The sequence below is a fragment of the Macaca mulatta genome, chromosome 14 (genome assembly GCF_049350105.2).
Source record: "Macaca mulatta isolate MMU2019108-1 chromosome 14, T2T-MMU8v2.0, whole genome shotgun sequence".
In the NCBI taxonomy this organism is placed as follows: Eukaryota; Metazoa; Chordata; class Mammalia; order Primates; family Cercopithecidae; genus Macaca; species Macaca mulatta.
This window is the reverse complement of record NC_133419.1, coordinates 4,352,991-4,375,225: the sequence shown is the minus strand read 5'-3', so window position 1 is coordinate 4,375,225 and position 22,235 is coordinate 4,352,991. Positions and strand designations below refer to the sequence as shown.

The following is a 22,235-nucleotide window of genomic DNA, read 5'->3' as shown; positions in this document are numbered from 1 at the left end:
CAAACAGTGATTCAGTGCATTTCCCTTCCTCTTTCTTTTTGTGACTGATGGAGATCTGTTGACTTAAATGAATAGTTTATTTATGTAATTATGTATTTTTGAGACAGAGTCTCACTCTGTCATCCAGGCTGGAGTGCAGTAGCATGGTCACAGCTCACCATGGCCTCCATCTCTCTGGGCTCAGGTGATCCTCCCACCTCAGCCTCCCCAGTAGCTGGAACCACAGGCATGTGCCACCACACCTGGCTAAGTTATTTATTTATTTATTTATTTAGAGACAGTCTAGCACTGTTGCCCAGGCTGGAGTGCAGTGGCATGATCTCGGGTTCAAGCAATTCTCCTGCCTCAGCCTCCTGAGTAGCTGGGACTGCAGGCGCCCACCACCACGCCCGGCTAATTTTTTGTGTTTTTAGTAGAGACGGGGTTTCACTGTGTTAGCCAGGATGGTCTCGATCTCCTGACCTCATGATCCGCCCGCCTCCGCCTCCCAAAGTGCTAGGATTACAGGCGTGAGCCACTGCGCCCGGCCAGTCGCCTGGCTAATTTTTGTATTTTTTTGTAGACAGAGGGTTTTCCCATGTTTCCTAGGCTGGTCTTGAACTCCTGGGCTCAAGTGACCCCCCTGCCTAGGCCTCCCAGGTGCTGGGATCACTCATGTGAGCCATCACGCCAAGCTAGTGAATAGTTTAGAAGCAGGCCATGTGCATCCTTTCTGCTTGCCTCTGTAGGTAGATTCCACTCTGCCTCCCCTGTGTGGATTCCCGCGTTGGGGTGCGGGCTGGGAGGGTGGCAAGGAGAGCTGTAGGTTTGTGTGGAGCGTGGGCTTGGAGCTAGCTGAACTCACACGTCCCCTTTCCCTTGTTACCTTTGTCACGTTCCCTTATCACTGAGCCTTCTGTTTTCTTACAATAAATTAGAGATAATAATCATTTGAGTAGTTTTTAGCAAGTAGGTATTGTCTACTGTGTGTAGGGTACCGTTCAGGGGCTGGGTATATGGATGTTTGGGAGACAGAATGAGATAATAGTGAATGTGTATTGCCTCTAAGCCTCTTTATCGGAATGAGCCACTGAAACCTCGTAACAGCACTATAAAGCAGAGCACTATTATATACCCCATTTTGTAGATGAAGAAATTGAGGCATAGAGATGTTTGGAAACTCGTTCGGGATCCCCTAGACATTACATGGTAGCGGCTGTTTTTGAACCTAAGCACTCTGACTCCAGAGTTCTTCAACTGCATGAAAAGATTGGGCACAACAGTATTCCTCGCACCCCTCTGTCCCTCTGTAGTATTACTGGAGTGCACACACTTATGGTTCTTTAGCAGAGGGATTTGTCTCTCAGTCAGATCCCCTTCCTCCCCTCGGTACCTGCTCCACCTTTGAGCAGCCAGGGCAGCTGCTTGGGCTTCCCTGCCCGGGATGGGTGCCTAGTCTGAGCAAAGTGCCTGCCCATGTGGCCTGCTGCCTGGTGCTATTCTGTCCCCAGTGTTGAGCATAGCCCCTGGCACACAGTAGAGACACACACAGTGATGCGTCCTGGAATGATGAAATAATTTCCTAAACAGGATCTTTTAACAATTACCTACCTGTTTTTCAGTGGCTCATCTAATTCTGTTCCTAGCTCTTCCACGCGGTTAATCCAAGGCATTTAAAGTTTCAGTTTTTTTCCCCTTCTTCATTGCTTTTTCCAGAAACTTTTTCACAGTGCAGAACAAGGGGATTTAAGTGTGCTATATGTTGGCTTCATAGCAAGTGTGTGACGCTATTGTTTGGTTTCCCATCAATCAACTCTTGGCCCATCATAAAATTAAAATTTGCTAACCTGCAATTTCGTTGGTATTTTGATGATAACTTGAAACAAATCACTGGAACAGTAGAGAAGCAAATGAAACCAATGACTTGGGAACAGAACAGAGTCGTGGTGGCAAGGCCACTCCCCCTACCCCGCTGCGTTTGGCACGTAGGAGCTGCAGATTCGCAGAGTGTGAGAGCAGGTGGCTCAGGAGCCAGCGGCATCTTCTGGTCTGCCATCACTTAATCTGCCGGCGTCTTGTGTTCCTTCTCTGTAGAATAAAGCAGGTGGACTGGGCCCTGTGGTTTACCTTCTCTGTAGAATAAAGCAGGTGGACTGGGCCCTGTAGTTTACCTTCTCTGTAGAATAAGGTAGGTGGACTGGGCCCTGTGGTTTACCTTCTCTGTAGAATAAGGTAGGTGGACTGGGCCCTGTAGTTTACCTTCTCTGTAGAATAAGGTAGGTGGACTGGGCCCTGTAGTTTACCTTCTCTGTAGAATAAGGCAGGTGGACTGGGCCCTGTGGTTTACCTTCTCTGTAGAATAAGGTAGGTGGACTGGGCCCTGTGGTTTACCTTCTCTGTAGAATAAAGCAGGTGGACTGGGCCCTGTAGTTTACCTTCTCTGTAGAATAAGGCAGGTGGACTGGGCCCTGTAGTTTACCTTCTCTGTAGAATAAGGCAGGTGGACTGGGCCCTGTGGTTTACCTTCTCTGTAGAATAAGGCAGGTGGACTGGGCCCTGTGGTTTACCTTCTCTGTAGAATAAGGCAGGTGGACTGGGCCCTGTGGTTTACCTTCTCTGTAGAATAAGGCAGGTGGACTGGGCCCTGTGGTTTACCTTCTCTGTAGAATAAGGTAGGTGGACTGGGCCCTGTAGTTTACCTTCTCTGTAGAATAAGGTAGGTGGACTGGGCCCTGTAGTTTACCTTCTCTGTAGAATAAGGTAGGTGGACTGGGCCCTGTAGTTTACCTTCTCTGTAGAATAAGGCAGGTGGACTGGGCCCTGTAGTTTACCTTCTCTGTAGAATAAGGCAGGTGGACTGGGCCCTGTGGTTTACCTTCTCTGTAGAATAAGGCAGGTGGACTGGGCCCTGTGGTTTACCTTCTCTGTAGAATAAGGCAGGTGGACTGGGCCCTGTAGTTTACCTTCTCTGTAGAATAAAGCAGGTGGACTGGGCCCTGTGGTTTACCTTCTCTGTAGAATAAGGCAGGTGGACTGGGCCCTGTAGTTTACCTTCTCTGTAGAATAAGGCAGGTGGACTGGGCCCTGTAGTTTACCTTCTCTGTAGAATAAAGCAGGTGGACTGGGCCCTGTGGTTTAAAGCTTTCTGGAAGAAGCCAGGCTCCGAAGGGTCTTTCCCATAGGTAAAACTGTGCAGAGTGGCTCAGGGCAAAGTCAGCTGCCCTGGGGAGCCACTTGCTGAGACCCTCAGCCTCTGCTTTACCCTGCCCTCGAAGGGGTCTTAGGAAGACAGTTGGAAAGCCCTAGGACTAGTGATTTGATCCCTTTCAGCTCTCTGATTCTTGAAATATTCTGTACTTGCTGCACAGTTTTTTTTGGTTTTTTTGACAGGGTCTTCCTGTGTCACCCAGGCTGGAGAATGCAGTGTGATCAAGGCTCACTGTAGCCTCAACTTCCTGGGCTCAAGCAATCCTCCCGTCTCAGCCTCTCGAGTAGCTGGGACCATCGGTGTGCTGTGCACCACCATGCCCAGCTGAGTTTTGTGTTTTTTGTAGACACAGGGTTTTGCCATGTTTCCCAGACTGGTCTCAAACTCCTGGCCTCAAGCGATCCTTCTACCTTGGCCTCCCGAAGTGCTGGGATTACAGGTGTGAGCCACTACACATGGGCTGCACAGTTCTTTTTTTGCAAATTGTAGATAAAGGTTAAACTTTGATTCCAGTATTCACCTGCAGAAGACATGAGTGGGTATTTGGAGATGGCGAGGCGATGAAAGTTGGTGAGGGTCAAGGGAGAGGAACACTGGGAAGGAAATCCAGTGTTCCTGCTAAAGGGATACGTCCACATCCTTTAGACATGTGACAGAAAGCAGGATTTTGGTGCCTTTGAGTGGGATGTAACTCCTACCTTGAGTATCATGAGGCTTTGCAACAAAGGCAAAAAGTCAAAAGGGAAATGGTGAGAATTTTCTTCATCACATTTGTTTCTGTGTTTATGGAGAGTTGCTTGTTAGTGCGGTTTGATTTTGAGGTTGTGTGTAAGAGCATGGCCTCGGGGTCTGGGCTGTTCCGTTAGCTCTCCGCTGCTCACTGTGAGATGTGCTTCACAGACTTGTGGTGAAGATAGTTAATTCCCATGAAGCTCTCAGAGCCTGGTATTTAATAAGCATTCAATAAATGTTAGTCATTCTTCTAATAGTCATTATTGAATGGGCTACAGAAGTTTGGTTTTGGTGAAGAATGCTTTTCCTTGTGATTCCCAAAGTTGATTGTGGTCAATAGAAAACAAAACTAGAGAGGCTGGGCACGATGGCTCATGCCTGTCATCCCAGCACTTTGGGAGGCTGAGGTGGGAGGATCACTTGAGGTCAGGAGTTCGAGACCAGCCTGGGCAACATAGCAGGACCCTATTTCTACAAAAAATAAAAAAGATTTGTGTGTGGTGGTGCATGCTTGTAGTCCCAGCTACTCAGGAGGCTGAGGCAAGAGGATCGCCTGAACCTAGCAGATTAAGGCTGCAGTGAGCCATGATCACACCACTAGTACTCCAGCCTGGGTGACAGAGCAAGACTTGTCTCTAAAATGAAAAAAAAAGAGAAAAATGAAAAAGAAGGTGTAAACCGTATGGAAACGTATGGTGTCCACAGTAACAGTCTCTCCTTGCACTCAGTGTGTCCACAGTGGGTGTATTGTCTGAAGGGCGCATTCATGCTTGAGAAGAATGGATGAAATTCAAAATATGAGTAACGGGTAAAATAAGCCTGCTAAGTCAAAGGGCCTGTTACGCACTACCTGTGTATACGAGTAACGGGTAAAATAAACCTGCTAAGTCAAAGGGCTTGTTATGCACTACCTGTGTGTTCGGCACAGAACAATTATTGTAAGGATTCTGACTGGGTCACAGTGTCTCTGGGAAGGTGGAGAACTAGGCTTGGAGGACGCTGGTTAGCCAGGCCCCGCTAGCTGGGCCCCGTTTTCCCCTAATGTCTGTGCTCTGAGGTTGTCACCAGCAGATGCAGGAGGCTGGGAGAGCAAGCTTCTGCTGCTTTCAGCCCCTCGTCTGGGCCACTTGCTGTTCCTCAAGAGTGGACCGTTTCCCATCCATAGGAAGAGGCTCAGATGCTGGGTGGCCAGCATGCCTGACAAATGGCAACAGCATAACTGAAACCCTTGACAGCTGGGCCTTAAGATCTGAAGAGAGCAGTTTTGCATTTGTTTGCATGGCGGTGGTAATGCTCCTTCCCTCTGGAATGATCAGGAAAAAATGCCATGTGATTCTCTCCTCTCTGCTCTGACTTTCCTCTAGAAAGAAAAAAGAACACATATTGAATGAAAATCCAAATCAGGTGTTTGGATTTCCTTCCGTCAACTTTTCTGTTGTATCACTGTCCATGTTACTTTTATTCCTGTTCCTGATTATTCCATTTCAAGGAGAAAGGTTCATAAACAAGAAATATTGCCTTTTTGATGGTGTGTAGTGGGGTGCCTGGTTGTCAGCTGAGTGGTAGAAGGCTCATGCAGGAGGAAGTAGTGGGTGGGTAGAATAAAGGTTTTACATTGGAAAGAATCTGCATTCCAAGGTTGTTTTCTTGTGCAAACCATAGAAATACTTGTTCCTAGAACAGTTCAATGATGAATTAAGAGATTGCTTAAAAGCACATTCCTATAGATAGGGTCTGGGTGCTTTTCACAAACCCACGAATGCCTGGCACTTTCTTTTTTATGTTCTCTAAACTATTTTTACTCTAAAGGGTTGTTATTAAAAGGCCCAGGTGCTGCCAGGAAGTGACATTTTCTAGAGTGTACCTGATAGTGTTCATTCCAGAACCTGTTTATTAAAAGACTTCCAGGCTGATCTGTCCCACAGTGCTGGCCTGAGAACATCAGCTGCTGCTCAGAGGGCTTCCCTGGGCTCAGGGGATATTATAGGTAGAATTAATGAGAACCAACATAAAGTATCTACCATGCTAGCCTGCACAGAGTAGACATTCGTTTGATGTGAGGCATCTCTCTGCAAACCGCTCAGCACAGCCCCCCAACACAGGGCAGATGGAGAGAACTCAGCTGCTCTGTGCACTTGGTTTTGGTCCTCACCATGGTATCTTCCCCTGAAGACACCATCTGCATTGGGCTGAGTCCCGAGCCGCTTACTAGCTGAGTGACCTTTGTACCTCTCTCATCTGCCTGGGTCTGTATTCTAATTTGTAAAATGAGGTAATTATGAGTGCCTTACTGGGCTGCTGAGAGGAAAATGTGATAAAATATATGAAAGTATTTTAAAAATTATAAGGCATTAGAGAAATATAGTTATTGCAGTTTACATCTTTTGAGTACCTAGTATATAGCACCTTAGAAATATTTTTTGTTCAGGAAATTGCTTGAATTTTGTTCAGGAAATTGCTTGAATTAATAGGGGTACTTGTTCTTAAGCTTGTATTTCTATTTACTAAGCTTAATAGAACACAGGGAGAAAATTTCTCATAAAGGACCTTCGTTTACAGTTGTGTATCTGGACCTTTGGCTCATCTTGAGATGCCTTCTTGTTAAAGTAGAGGGTGAAACCATTCATAGAGCTCTGGTCAGACTGCTTTGCCAGTCGCAGTATGCAGCACATGAACGTTTCACGGGACCACCGTGCAGTAACGTGAGCTGTCAGTATTACTCAGTTAATTCCATATGCACTGACCATGTGAACACTTCTGCTTTGCTCGGTTCCTTGTTGTGGCTTGGGGTTTTAACAGTGATGGGCACAGACTTTCAGCTGGGAAGCGTGGAGTCTAAGTAGACTCATGGAAGTGCAGTGAAGCGGTGGCTGTGCAGTGGCACAGTAGACAGAATCCAGCGTAGCTCAGGAAAGGAGCTGGCCCCGTTGCCCTCCGAGGGGCCAGGAGAGCCTTCCCAGGGGAGGTGGAATGGTTGAACTGAGGGTTGTGAGGTCTGATTCAGCATCGAGGGGATCATGGGAGTGAGCAGCAGTGGGAAGAGAGGCTTGATTGGAGGAGGGAGCACCCAGCAGCTGTGTAGGGTAGGGCAGCCACACTGGTCCTTAGAGGGGATGCTTTCCCAGGGAGCAGTGGGAGAAGGGTGGCTGACCAGGAAACAGGAAAGGCAGGGAGGGCTGTGAGCTCACAAGAAGGTGGCTATCCGGGGCTGAAGTACGTTCTCTAAGAGCCTTGTGGGAGGTTGGAGATGGGCAGTGGAGTCTGGACAGGCAGAGGGAGGGCACTGCAGCAGCTGAGCTGTGAGCTGGAGACAGGGCACTTGAGGCACTTCCTTGGTTGACAATAAACCCTTTCTTTTTATCATTTCTACCAGTCAGTTATGTCGTTTTCTGGTAGGCAATGTCGTGCTTGTTAAGAAAACTGCGTGAGAGAGAATCAAAAACTTTTACAAGTCCATTTATATTTGTACATTCAGCCTTAGCTGTATGGTCTCGAACACTAGAGTGTTGTGTTTTCTTGACTCATCAGCAGAATATCATACTCTGACACACTTTTTTTTTTTTTAAGAGATGTGATCCCACTGTGTTGCCCAGGCTGATCTTGAACTCCTGGGCTCAAGCAATCCTCCTGCCTCGGCGTCCCAAGTAGCTGGGACTACAGATGTGCCACCACACCACAGGAGGAAATCCCTAATAAAGCATCTTTCACTTCCAGCTTTATACCAAGACCTTTGATTCATTCTGAGATACCTGTTTATTAAATGAGCAAACTTCCCATCTTTGACCTGATATCTCTAAGACCATGTCACAGACTGAAAGGAAAGTGGCAGCCCAGTTTTCCTTGGTCTTGCGTATGCTGAGGCTTGAGTTTTCAGTTGTGGTCTTCCGTGTCTGTGAAAATACTGGCCAGTGTTCTCAGCTGGCGTTCCTTGCATTCTTTCAGCATTGCACTGTGGTTCTAGACCCCGGTCTGACGCAGTGTCGGGCAGCCCTGCCGCGTGTTTGTGCTGCTCTTCGGTAGCACTTGGTCTAGCAGAACATACCAAGTCCTGTCTGCAGAACCTTGACATGTCAGGCTTGGAAAGTGGGCTCAGAATCTTACTCACACACATCTGGGACATTTCCAATTTAATAAATGTCTCGGAAAAAGTTTGGCAGATTGTTTAATTACATGTAAAAGCCGCTTGTGGCTTTCCTTGCTAATATGAGCCTGAAAAATGCTAACTACAATTTTAATGAAATCAGGGAAAGCTTGCACATATGCTATGGTTTTTCTGGAGAATTGCTTACCTGTGAACTCTGAAGCCGTTCCTGAGTGGTGCCAGTGTGACATTGTAGCATAAGAAGAAATGTACATTTGGTCTGTGCCCTGACCCCTGGCACAGAGCTCCTCAAACCCCTGGACTCTCTGGAGTGCTGAGAGTGTCCTTATGTGCTGATCAGGTGACTGGTGACTGGCCACCCTAGGTAGCCTCAAGGTAAGGACTGGTCACTGGAGGCCGGGCATGGTGGCTCACGCCTATAACCCCAGCACTTTGGGAGGCTGAGGCAGGCGGATCACTTGAGGTCAGGAGTTCAAGAACAGCCTGGCTAACATGGTGAAACCCCGTCTCTACTAAAAATACAAAAATTAGCTGGGCGTGGTGGTGTGCGCCTCTAATCCCAGCTACTCGAGAGGCTGAGACAGGAGAATCGCTTGAACCCGGGAGGCCGAGGTTGCCGTGAGCTGAGATTGTACCACTGCACTCCAGCCTGGGAGACAGAGCGAGACTTTATCTCAAAAAAAGAAAAGAAAAAAAAAAGAAAAAAGGGCTGGTCACTGGAAAGACCTAGGCAGGATTAGAGGGTTAGGACTTTGAACTCCATGCCTTAGCTTCTGGTTGAAGGTTGGATTATCTAGTGGCCAATGATGTAATCAGCCATGCCTATGTAATGAAGCCTAAAACCCTAAAATGATAGGATTCTGGGGGCTCTGGGTTCCTGAACATGTAGCAGTTTCTGGAGGGTAGTGCCCTAAGAGGGCATGGAAGCACCACACTCCTTCCCACTTACTTTGCCCTGTGCATCTCTCCTGTGCACCTGGGTCCTTTGTGATAGCCTTAAAAAATAATAATTAAAGATGGGAACGCACTGTGTTGCCCAGGCTGGTCTCAAATTCCTGGCCTTAAGCAGCCCTCCCGCCTTAGCCTCCCAAAGTGCTGGGATTACAGATGTGAGCCAACATGCTCAGCCTGTGATATCCTTTATAATAAATGGGTAAATGTAAGTAAAGTGCTTCTCTGAGTTCTGTGAGCTGCTGCAGCAAATTTAGTCGAACCTGAGAAGGGTATTATGGGAACCATGATTCATAGCTGCTTGGTCTGAAGCACAGGTCACAACCTGGGACTTGTGCTTAGCACCTGCAGAGGACTGGAGCGGTCTTGTGGGACTAAGCCTTAGCCCTGTGGGATCGACACACTCTCCAGGTAGACAGTGCAAAATTGCGTGGGATTAGAGGCACACAGCTGCAGAATTGCATGGGATTAGAGGCACACAGCTGCAGAATTGCATGGGATTAGAGGCACACAGCTGCAGAATTGCATGGGATTAGAGGCACACAGCTGCAGAATTGCATGGGACTAGAGGCACACAGCTGCAGAATTGCGTGGGATGAGAGGCACACAGCTGCAGAATTGCGTGGGATGAGAGGCACACAGCTGCAGAATTGCGTGGGATGAGAGGCACGCAGCTGCAGAATTGCGTGGGATGAGAGGCACACAGCTACAGAATTGCGTGGGATGAGAGGCACACAGCTGCAGAATTGCGTGGGATTAGAGGCAGAATTGCGTGGGATTAGAGGCACACAGCTGCAGAATTGCGTGGGATTAGAGGCACACAGCTGCAGAATTGCGTGGGATTAGAGGCACACAGCTGCAGAATTGCGTGGGATTAGAGGCACACAGCTGCAGAATTGCGTGGGATTTGAGGCACACAGCTGCAGAATTGCGTGGGATTAGAGGCACACAGCTGCAGAATTGCGTGGGATTAGAGGCAGAATTGCGTGGGATTTGAGGCACACAGCTGCAGAATTGCGTGGGATTTGAGGCACACAGCTGCAGAATTGCATGGGATTAGAGGCACACAGCTGCAGAATTGTGTGGGATTAGAGGCACACAGCTGCAGAATTGCATGGGATTAGAGGCACACAGCTGCAGAATTGTGTGGGATTAGAGGCATACAGCTGCAGAATTGCATGGGATTAGAGGCACACAGCTGCAGAATTGCGTGGGATTAGAGGCACACAGATGCAGAATTGCGTGGGATTTGAGGCACACAGCTGCAGAATTGCATGGGATTAGAGGCACACAGCTGCAGAATTGCATGGGATTAGAGGCACACAGCTGTAGAATTACTTTACACCCCCGACATGTGGTGTCAGCAGTGGCAGTGTAGGTGGAAGTAGGGAAAACACTTTGATTTTTCCTATCCTCATTAGCCAGGGAGGTCAGCACCCCCTCGTTTTACTAGAGAAGGGATGTTAATCAAGTGCTCTGCCCTTCTCAAGTTCAAGGTGCCTGAGACACTGGCACCCCTCCTGGCACCTGTGTCTATTTGCTCCATATTTTGATTGTTCTATCACTGCCAGCATCACTAGGCATGACCACCGTGTTCCAGTGTCCCGTGCCTAGTGTCCCACAGGCAGAGCAGACTGTTTGTTTCTCTATGGCAGGTATGTGGCAGTGCCACCAAATGGTGGTGTCAAATGATGCCCAAATGGCTCACCAAAAGCTGAGTGACAGTTGCCATGGCAAAAAAAGGGGGGGGGAGAAAACATAGCTTCAGAATTTCTTGGAAATGTTTGAAATGCATGTGATAGAACTCTAGGTAGGAAATTGGCTTGTTAGATACAGTAACTTAGCATACATGCAACTAGAGTAAACAGTTTGACCTACCAACCCAGCGACGCATCTGTTTATTTTACTTTTTTTTTTTTTGAGACAAGGTCTCACTCTGGCCAAGATAGAGTGCGGTGGCATGATCACCGCTTCCGCAGCTTCGACCTCCTGGGCTCAAGGGATCCTCTCACCCCAGCCTCTTAAGTAACTGGGACTGCAGAGGCACACCACCACGCCTGGCTAATTTTTGTAATTTTTGTAGAGATGGGTTTTCACCCTGCTGCCTAGGTTGGTCTCGAACTGCTGAGTTCAAGCAGTCTGCCTGCCTTGGCTCCCGAAGTGTTGGATTACAGACGTGAGCCCCTGAGGCTGGCCCCCATCTGTTTGTTTTAATAAATATGTAGGACTGAATTTGACTCACAGTTGACTAAGTTACATTCTAAAGTGGCCAGAAAACTTTTATTGGTAGTTTCCTTCATAGGAAAATTGGGAGGTTCTCACTCAAAATTGGCTTATATGGCCGGGCACGGTGGCTCACGCCTGTAATCCCAGCACTTTGGGAGGCCGAGGCGGGCAGATCACAAGGTCAGGAGATTGAGACCATCCTGGCTAACATGGTGAAACCCCATCTCTACTAAAAATACAGAAAATTAGCTGGGTGTGGTGGCGGGCACCAGTAGTCCCAGCTACTTGGGAGGCTGAGGCAGGAGAATGGTGTGAACCCGGGAGGTGGAGCTTGCAGTGAGCCGAGATGCGCCACTGCACTCCAGCCTGGGCGACAGAGCGAGACTCTCTCAAAAAAAAAAAAATTGGCTTATATTTGGGCATATGTTAGGATACATGTAATGTTTAAATAAAAGCAATAATTTGAATATCAAGGTAACTAGTGATAAGTTTATGGTTATTTATACTGTTAAGTAATAGGGTATTTTAATCTACCCCTTATTGCCATGGGGAGGTTTAAAAAAGCAACATTAAAAAAGGAGAAATTGTGCTGACATTTGAACAAAATAAATGGATTAGTTTTCAAGTAATGTTTTGTTTTTAGGAATAGTAAGGCAGCCCTCATTTTGCGTGGTGGTACTGTGGGACTAGAAAATGGCCTTTTGGGCCAAAGTGGTGCAAAGTGACCTTTTTCTTTTGGAGTAAACATATGCGCACGCACGTGCGCTTACCTGCGAAGCAATCTGAATTGCCAGTGGGGAAATGGATTACTTGCGATCTTTAATTTTTGTTGTTGTTGTTAAGGCATAAAAATCTCTCTTACTGTAAATTGTAAACATAGAGGAATGACAAGCAGTAACACATTGATGAAATACACTGTAATTTATAACATTAGAAACATTGATAGTTAAAGTACATAACCCTTTGACACAGCAGGTTCATTTCTAGGTGGATAGCTTAGAGCAATCTGGCGTCTCCTTTTAATAGTATTTTAAAGTACAATTTTTATCATAAAATGACATTCCTAAAAAAACCTTACCTAAGCACATAATTTTAGAAAAATCAATACAGTGTCTCAATTGTAATGTAAAATAAATAAGAGGAAATTAGTTTACAGTAAAATGTTTCATTGTATAAATGCTTGGGCATGACAACGCTAGAAGACAACAGGCCCGATGTGTGTACTTTCTGATGACCAATGTTTGGCTTTAAGAGAAGATTGTCAGAAGCTACTGCAAAGAAGAATATAGGAACACGAAGGAAGAGGTGACTCTGCTGGATAAAAATGTGTTAGGATAGGTAAAAGTAGACCAGTCATTTATATGTAATAAGAGAAAAGGTAAATAATGAAGTTGGAAATAACATGCCATTCGTATTATAGATTGTCACCTGGAGACAATGAGGAAGTATTATAATCTCACAAAAAAACCCCTAAGCCTTCTTTGTTTCCAATGAAATGTCAGAATCATTCCCTGGGTCATGTCAGACTCGGAGGAGCAACAAGGCACCACAGAAAACATATGCTTCCCACCTCACCCAGCAGATGGCCAGGCACACACCCAGTCGAGTACATGAAAAGATTTTGGAGATTCCTGTATGATAGGCAATGGGGAATGGAGAATGGATCTGAAAAAAGGGAAAATTAACATCAAGGTTTAATAACACACCAGGATGGTAAGGCCACAAGGAAACAAGCATTTTATTATGTTGCTGGCCTACTGGGGATAATTTAGCAGTATCTTTTAAATTACAAATTCCCTTTGACCCAGAAATTCTAAGATTTTATCTTACTGATATACTTTGCACAGGTATAGAATGATGCATGTACAAGGTTATTCATTGCCATATTATTTGTCATAGCAAAAGATTGGAAGCAGGAACATAAACCTCATCAGTAGGTGAACAGTTAAATTATGATTCATATTCTATGTATGCCAGGAAGCTGTAAAAAGGGAGGAGGATGTTATGAGCTGATATGGAAATATCCTTAACTGAAGAAAAGCAAGGACGAAGGAATATATTTGCCTATATATGCATTAAAAAACATCTCTAGATAAACAGGAAAGGCACAAGTTTATTACCTACTGTGTGGAAGAGTGAACAAGGCTGAAAGGGAGATTTCTCTATATACACCTTTATTACTGATTCAAAAAAAATTTAGTACTTTTTCTAAAGGTGTGTGTAAAAAAAAAGAAATAAAAAGGTCTATTAGGCTGGGTGTGATAGCCCCTGTAATCCCAGCACTTTGGGAAGCCATGGCAGGAGGATCCCTTGAGCCAGGAGTTCAAGACCAGCCTGGGCAACATAGACAGACCTTATCTCTACAAAAAAAATTTTAAAAATTAACTGGGCATGATGGTGTGCACCTGTGGTCCCAGCTCTTAGGAGGCTGAAGTGGGAGGATTGGTTGAGTATGGGTGTTCAGGGCTGCAGTGAGCCATGGTTACAGCACTGCACTCTGGCCTGGGCAACAGAGCAAGACTTGTCTCTAAAAGCAAATAAAAAAGCTCTGTCCTAAGCTCCTTTCCTTTGCTGCTGCTACCACTGTTATTAAACCTTGTTGGGGCCAAAATGTATTTAGAAATACGGGTTATACACTGACCTTAGTGATGGCTTTATTATTTATTTATTTATTTATTTTGAGACAAGAGTTTTCCTCCTGTTGCCCAGGCTGCAGTGCAGTGGTGCGATCTCGGCTCACCGCAACCTCCGCCTCCTGGGTTCAAGCGATTCTCCTGCCTCAGCCTCCTGAGTAGCTGGGATTACAGGCATGTGCTACCATGCCCGGCTAATTTTGTATTTTTAGTAGAGATGGGGTTTCTTCATGTTGGTCAGGCTGGTCTCGAACTCCTGACCTCAGGTGATCCACTTGCCTCAGCCTCCTAAAGTGCTGGGATTACAGGCATTAGCCACTGTGTCTGGTCATTGATGGCTTTAGACTATCAAGTTCAAACAGGCGTTTTCTGATTTCATGCTTTGAAGACAGTTTATGATTCAGTAATTTTTTGGCACGTGCATAGGTCTATTAGATATTTGAAATTGAAAAATATTTTGTATTCCTGTAAGCATGATCAGTGCCAAAAGTCACATACTTGCTCTGTTGGGAACTTCGAAAAATACTATATAAACTGGATGTCGTATGTTAATGTTATTTTCTAGTGTTTTAAATTTATCCGAAACTCTTGTAAGCGAATATTCTTTTTAAAAATTGATTGCAGAGGCTGGGCACAGTGGCTCACCCCTATAATCCCAGCATTTTGGGAGGTCAAGGTGGGAGGTTCACTTGAGGCCAGGAGTTCAAGACCAGTCTGGGCAACATCACATCTCTTAAAAAACAAACAAACAAACAAATGACTTGGGCACTGTGGTGCACATCTGTAGCCCTAGCTACTTGGGAGGCTGATCCTAGGAGTCGGAGGCTGCAGGGAGCTATGATTGTGCCACTTCACTTCAGTCTGGGTGACAGGGCGAGACTCTTGAAGAGGTAAACAAATATAAGAATAAAAAGGTGATTGTAGAAGGCTTTCATTTCTATTAGAATCAAGGGTTTCTGCCCTTTATTTATTTTTATTTTATTGGTTTGGTTCTGCCCCTCCCCTCAGGCTAAGTTTAAACATGTTAATTAGAATGTTTTTTCTTTGGCTTTTTTTACTAATATATACTTGAATTCTGAAGTATATGAAATATACATTCTCAGTAATATTTCAGGTTGTTTTGAAACATTCATGCTAACATTAAAAAAAAATTTTTTTTTTTTTTTGAAACGGAGTCTCGCCGTGTTGACCAGGCTGGAGTGCAATGGCGCGATCTCGGCCGACCGCAGCCTATGCCTCTCGAGTTCAAGCGATTCTCCTGCCTCAGCCTCCTGAGTAGCTGGGATTATAGGCATGCGCCACCATGCCCGGCTAATTTGTATTTTTAGTAGAGACGGGGGTTTCTCCATGTCGGTCAGGCTGGTCTCGAACTCCTGACCTCAGGTGATCCGCCTGCCTTGACCTTCCACAGTGCTGAGTTTATAGGCATGAGCCACTGTGCCTGGCTGCTAATATTTTTAATTGTCTTGCTTGTTTATTCTATGGAATTGTATGTGTTTAAGTATTGAAATGCTAAAAACAACCAAAAATAGTTTGGTTTGCTCTTAGCAGAATGATAAAAGTACAGGAAGCAAAACTTAGAAACTCCCATGAGAAAATCCCAGTTTTGCCAAAAAAATAAGTTTTCCAAAAAAGAGAAAGGAATAAAAAGGAGTGGAGCTACCATACGCTACAACATATATGACCTTGAAAATACTATGCCAAGTGAAAGAAGCCAGGTACAAAAGGCCACAGAGTGTATGATTCCATTCCTGTGAAATGTCCAGAACAGGCAGATCCACAGACACAGAAAGCAGATTGGTGGGTGCCTAGGGTGGAGTGGGGAGGGAGGGTTGGTGGTGATTACTGATAGCTATGGGGTTTTTTTGGGGGGCTGACGAAAATGTGCTGTATTAGATAGTGGTAATGGTAGCACAACATTGTGAATATGCTAAAAACCACTGAATTGTACTCTTAAAATGGTTGGGATTGAGAATTTTATGTGACTTTTATCTTGACAAAAGTTTTAAAACATAAGAGCAGTATGGTCATAAGTTTTTTGAGTGGAAATTCACATCAGTGTTTCAGTTACTATGAAGTAATGCAGCTCCCTTCAGAGTGAAAACAAAAAACAAGTTAAATTGTCAAGGATAATACAGTTTCAGAGCTGACAGACCAGATGGATTATAAATTGTGTTCATTATAAAGTGGCTGACAATGCCACTTTAGCTGGTGAAGAAACCACATCTTGAATTAAGGTGTCCCACGTTTGGCCTTCAGTGATACTGATTTGACATTTAGAAACGCACAAATGCACCCTCCTCAGTTGCTAAGCCAGAAGTGAAGAGAGAGGCACAGTGAATTTTTTTTTTTTTTTTTTTTTTTGAGACGGAGTCTCGCTCTGTCACCCAGGCTGGAGTGCAGTGGCCGGATCTCAGCTCACTGCAAGCTCCGCCTCCCGGGTTCACGCCATTCTCCTGCCTCAGCCTCCTGAGTAGCTGGGACTACAGGCACCCGCCACCTCGCCCGGCTAAGTTTTTGTATTTTTAGTAGAGACAGGGTTTCACCGTGTTAGCCAGGATGGTCTCGATCTCCTGACCTCGTGATCCGCCCGTCTCGGCCTCCCAAGGTGCTGGGATTACAGGCTTGAGCCACCGCGCCCGGCCGGCACAGTGAATTTTTAACCTCTTCATCCATGTACTTTTTCTTTTTTTTGAGACGGAGTCTCCCTTTATCGCCAGGCTGGAGTGCAGTGGGGTGATTTCGGCACAGTGCAACCTCCGCCTCCCAGGTTCAAGTGATTCTCTTGCCTCAGCCTCCCGAGTAGCTGGGACTACAAGTGTGTGCCACCATGCCCAGTTAATTTTTGTATTTTTAGTAGAGACAGGGTTTCACCATGTTGGCCAGAATGGTTTCCATCTTTTGACCTCGTGATCTACCCGCATCAGCCTCCCAACGTTCTGGGATTACAGGCATGAGCCACCACACCCGGCCCCTTGTACTTTTTAAAAAGCACCAAGGGCTTTTGGCTGGGCGTGGTGGCTCACACCTGTTATCCCAGCACTTTGGGAGGCTGAGGCAGGCGGATCACGAGGTCAGGAGATCTAGACCATCCTGGCTAACACGGTGAAACCCCGTCTCTACTAAAAATACAAAAAATTTAGCAGGGCATGGTGGTGGGCACCTGTAGTCCCAGCTACTCAGGAGGCTGAGGCAGGAGAATGGCGTGAACCCAGGAGGTGGAGCTTGCAGTGAGCCGAGATCACACCACTGCACTCCAGCCTGGGTGACACAGCAAGACTCTGTCTCAAAAAAATAAAATAAAATAAAAGCACTAAGGGCCTTTTTCCTCTTTTTCTCTTCCAAATGAAAACCACATTCTGTTTTTGTTAAGTTCAAGCTGCAGTTGGTAGTGGTGGGCTCCTTGTCATTTGAGACTGAACAAGTTCTGGAAGACAGGACCAGGTCTGAGGGTCAAGTGCTGTTAGCCGTCCACCCACAAGCCAAGGACCCAGTATCGGGAGAGCAGAGAGGCCGAGGACACACTGGTTCTTAGGGGCGCTCCAGGTTGTTCACCCTTGGAAGCAGTTTGTGAGCAGTGAAGGCAGGAAGGCAAGCCGTGAGCACCCAGGAAGGAGGGGCAGAGAATGTGGACATTCTTGGAGGATTTTTGTTAGCAAAGATAAAGGCTTTGGGAGGCTGAGGTGGGCGGTTAATCTGAGGTCAGGAGTTCGAGACCAGCCTGACCAACATGGAGAAACTCCGTCTCTACTAAAAATACAAAATTAGCCAGGTGTGGTGGTGCATGTCTGTAATCCCAGGCACTCAGGAGGCTGAGGCAGGAGAATTGCTTGAAGTTGGAAGGCGGAGGTTGTGGTGAACTGAGATTGCACCACTGCACCCCAACCCAGACAGCAAGTGCGAAACTCCATCTCAAAAAAAAAAAAAAAAAAAAAAGGCAGGTGCAGGGCAGGCTAGAAATCCAGAAGGTTGTCAATAGACTGACAGTGATGGGGGCATGTATGATCATTTTCCACTTTATGTGTTGGAATGCATATACCTGCTTTCTTCAAACTGTTAACAGTACTGCTGAGAACTGAGTTAACAGTTGAGGTATTAAGTAACTTCATTTTAGCCACGTGGCAAAAATCAACCAATGCATCACAAGCCAAGGATTTGCATTTGAGGGGCAGACAGAGAGGAGGTGTTAATGTGGAAGGGGCTGCGGGACACCTGTCGAGCCACTCTCCTGGGTTAGAGGGCTGGTGGCGATACTGCCTTTCAGTTGAATGGCACGTTTGATGGTTTTCTCATTTGATTGTTACGGTTGTGGACCATGGGTAGAATGTAGCTATCTTTGCACACATTTTGTAGATACATAAACCAAGGGGAATAATAACTTAAGTGACGTGTTTGAGGTTGGAAGGGTCAGTTCTTTTCAAACATGGAAGGACAGTGAATTAGCTTTTTTTTTTTTTTTTTTTTTTTTTTGAGACAGGGTTCACCTTGTCACCTAGGCTGGAGTAGAGTGGTGTAGACATAGCTCACTGCGGCCTCAACCTCCTGGACTCAAGCAGTCCCCACACCTCAGCCTCCCGAGCAGCAAGGGCTACAGGCATGCAACACCATGCCTGGCTATTTTCTGTATTTCCTTTTTAGAGTTGGGGTTTCACCATGTTGCCCAGGCTGCTCGAAATCCTGGGCTCAAGTGATCCTGCCCGCCTCAGCTTCTCAAAGTGCAGGGATTACAAGCATGAGCCACCACTCCTGGCCGTGAATTAGCATTTTGTTTTGTGTTTTGTGTTTTGTTTGGAGACAGGATCTTGCACTGTTGCCTAGGCTGGTATGCAGTAGTGTGATCATGGCTCACTACATCCTCAACTTCCTGGGCTCAAGTGGGAGCCTCCCACGTCAGCCCCCAAAGTAGCTGGGACTACAGGTGAGCACCACCACAACTGGATCATTTTTGTATTTTTGGTTGGGACCTGGTTTCACCATGTTGCTTGGGTTGGTCTCGAACTCCTGGCTTCAAATGATCCTCCCACCTAAGCCTCCCAAAGTGCTGGGATTACAGGCATGAGCCACAGTGCCTGGCTAGCGAATTACTATTTAAAAAATATGTACTTCTGGGTTCCCCCAACAGGAGTGTTGATTCAGCAGGGTGAGGCCCAGGAGTCTGTATTCGAATCAGCTGCAGAGGTGGTTACTGTGCAGCCAGTCTGTACTGCCCGTCATGCCCGTGCCACCTCAACACCGTGGAGTCTGCGTGCTTTGCTGATGCGAGAGCCCAGGTGTGCAGTGCATTGTTTTTCCTGATAGGCAGCATTCTGGTTTTGTGAATGGGTGTGCCTTTGGTCCCATTGCCATCACCTGGACTGTGGACATTGACTGGGTTTCTCCTGGGTGCCCAGAACGTTGCCACATGTGCAGGCTTCTGCTTTTCAGAGTAGAGTGGGGAAGACAGCTGGACATGCAGCCGGGAAGTGAGGAATGCTGGGGCTGGGGGTGGCTGTGACCACCTCGCAAGGGGACCTGTTTGTGTCCACGTGGGAAGCGGAGGAGGCCCCTGCAGGAAATGGCCTCAAGCTGTGAACATCAGGTAAGTGGGAGCTGGTCAGGGAAAGGCAGCAGATTCCGAGATCAGCAGGAACAACCGTAGTGTGGAGGGCCAGCAGAGGAACAGACGGCATGTTGAGGGAGCTCTAGATTGCTTTGTGACTGATGTGCTATGAGGCATGAGGTGAGGAGTGAGAAGTAGGAGTCAGAATGGGCAGAGCTGACTTCTGGAGCTGCCACTCTGACCTCTCTTCTGTGTGCTCCTGATAGAGTTTCAGGGACTGGATGAGGCAATCCGTGTTAAGTGCTTAGAACAATGTCTGGCAGATAGTGCAACAGAAGTGTGTGTTATGACTTCTCATTTGGGTTAGAAGTTATTAGGGGAGCTTTGGGCTTGACCTTAAGGGCAATGGGAAGTTACTGAAGGATTTTAAGCAGGAAAGTCACAGAGTCTGATTTGTTTCGGAAAACATAGAGAATGGATCGAAGTGGAGAAAGATTAGAGGCAGGGATGAGTTAGGCAGCTTTTGTAGTAGACTGTGGAGACACAGTGGCCTGGATAAAGGAAGCTGGGGTGAGGAGGTAGAGGAGTGGGCAGTTCTAGAAGATATGTGTGTGAGGGCGAATTAGGGGTCCTCAGCAAGTGGTTACTGTGGAGGAGGAGGCGATGTGATGTCTCAGTGTCTGACTTGGACAACTGGATGTTGATGTCCACTGAGTGAAGGCTTATGAGGAGTTGGGAATTGGGGCAGGAAGAAGATGATGAGCTCAGTGTGGAGAAAGGTTTTTGAACCTCCAAGATAACTTGCCTGTAATCTCAGCACTTTGGGATATGGAGGCAGGAGGATCACTTGAGCCTAGGAGTTGGAGGCCAGCCTGGACAACATGACAAACCCCCATCTCTCCAGAAAATTATCTGGGCATGGTGGCGTGTGCCTGTGGTCCCAGATAATTGGGAGACTGAGGCAGGAGAATCACCTGAGCCTAGGAAGTTGAGGTTTCAGTGAGCCATGATTGCCCCACTGCACTCCAGCCTGGGTGAGAGAGTGAGGCCCTGTCTCAAATAGAAATTTTAAAAAGGGCAGTTGGGCATTTGCCTAGAGTAGGTGATTGAAGCCGTGGACACAGGCTGGATCAGGCAGGCACACTGCATGGGGTGAGCAGCAGACCTGGAATGTGGAACCCCGGGAGCAGCAGCGTTCTGTGACTAGTCAGAGAGGAAACCGGGTGAGGTGAATAGATGGGGGTCAACAGTCAGAGGCTACCCAGTAGGTGAGGACTGGAGCTGGCCTTTGGGTTTAGCAGAGGAGAGGTGGTGAGTGCCATGCAAGCAGCAGGCGCTGGAGACAGTTGCAGTGGTGAGTAAGGGGGCAGGAAACAGAACTGAGGACCGACGGATGCAGGCTGGAGAAATGTTTCTGAACAAGTTACGTGTCCATGTGGACACCGTGTATTCTGATCATGTCCTTGGGTTTAGCATTGTTTAGAAAGACAAAAAGAGAAAGGAGGACTGATCTTTTTTGTTTTTAATGCTAAGCAATACAGACTTAAAAATCAAAACAAAAAAAAGTAAATTATCTTACTTCCAACCCTCATTCCCAACCATAGTGGGTAAGCAGCATCAGCAGCTTGGTGTGTTTCTTTCTAGATTTTATCTTATGTATACTTGAAAAATACAAGCATGTGCTTGCTTTTAACCAAGTAGGATCATACGGAAATGCGGTTCTATACTGTGTTTTTTTAACTCAGCATTTATTTGGTCACTAAATACTAAGTATGGGCATACGTTTTTTTCAGTATGTATTTCTTAAAGAGAAACTGACAGGGAAAATAAATAAGATACTGTATTAGTCCGTTCTCACACTGCCATGAAGAAATGCCAAGACTGGGTAATTCATAAAGGAAAGGATTAATTGACTCGCCGTTCCACATGGCTGGGGAGGCCTCAGGAAAGTTACAGTCATGGGGGAAGGCAAAGGATGAGCAGGTCCCTCTTTCACCTGGCGGCAGGACGGAGTGCATGCGAGCAGGGGAAATGCTAGACTCTTATAAAGTCATCAGATCTCGTGAGACTCATTCACTATCACGAGAACAGCACATGAGGGAACCGCCCTCATGATCCAATTACCTCCACCTGGTCCTGCCCTTGACCCATGGGGATTAGGGGGTTATAATTCAAGGTGAGACTTTGGGTGGGTTCACAGCCATATCAGATACAGTGGAACCTTAAAATGTTTGTGTAATCTGTTACATGCAAATAATGTCCGGTGATTGAAAAGCCAGTGCTACTTCAGTCACAGTGGCTTTGAATTCATGGTTAGAATTCAGTGAGATGATGAGACCAAATTTTCATAAAATTTATAAAAGTGTGAAGTTTGTGGTCTTCTTTTCTAGTGTCCTCCTGTCCCCCTTCTATCACTAGGAGTGGTCCACCCTTCCATCTTATCTGTGGACTGATGGGCAGATAGATATAGATGTTTATTAGCATACTTTTAATCATGGCACCAGAGTTTCAAAACATGATTTGCTCATTCATTTTAATATATAAACTTCCAATTTTCTTTATTTCAAATTTGACATACTTTTAAACCTAGACTGAGGCGAGTAGCTTCTACTGCCTGAAGATCACAGTGTGAGCTCTGCATGCCAGTTTCTCAGGTCCTTGTGTCCGTTTATTAGACCTCTCTTCGACTGAGAAGACACAGGCTTTGCCTCCTGTGAAGTCCTTTTTTTCTGGGTTTTTTTTTTGTTTTTGTTTTTTTTTTTTTGTGGTAAAATACATGTAAGGTAAAAATTACATCTTAACCATTTTTAAGTGCCCAGTTCATGGCATTAAGTATAATCACATTGTTGTGCAACCATTACCACC

At 46.2% G+C, this 22,235-nt stretch overlaps 1 protein-coding gene across 38 annotated transcripts in view; it reads left to right on the top strand.

Moving 5' to 3' along the window:
• PPFIA1 (PTPRF interacting protein alpha 1) overlaps positions 1 to 22,235 on the top strand; it is a 171,216-nt gene that overhangs the window by 75,088 nt on the left and 73,893 nt on the right. For 2 of the 38 annotated variants that reach the window (XM_077961811.1, XM_077961813.1), the window contains exon 1: positions 1,965 to 2,127. The exons of 32 other annotated variants lie outside the window; for them this stretch is intronic. The gene's annotated coding sequence lies outside the window, so the exon portion shown is untranslated. Of the gene's footprint in view, positions 1 to 1,964; positions 2,128 to 22,235 lie in introns of those variants that run through there. 4 more of the 38 variants (XM_077961815.1, XM_077961816.1, XM_077961812.1 and 1 more) reach the window with 2 other exon arrangements.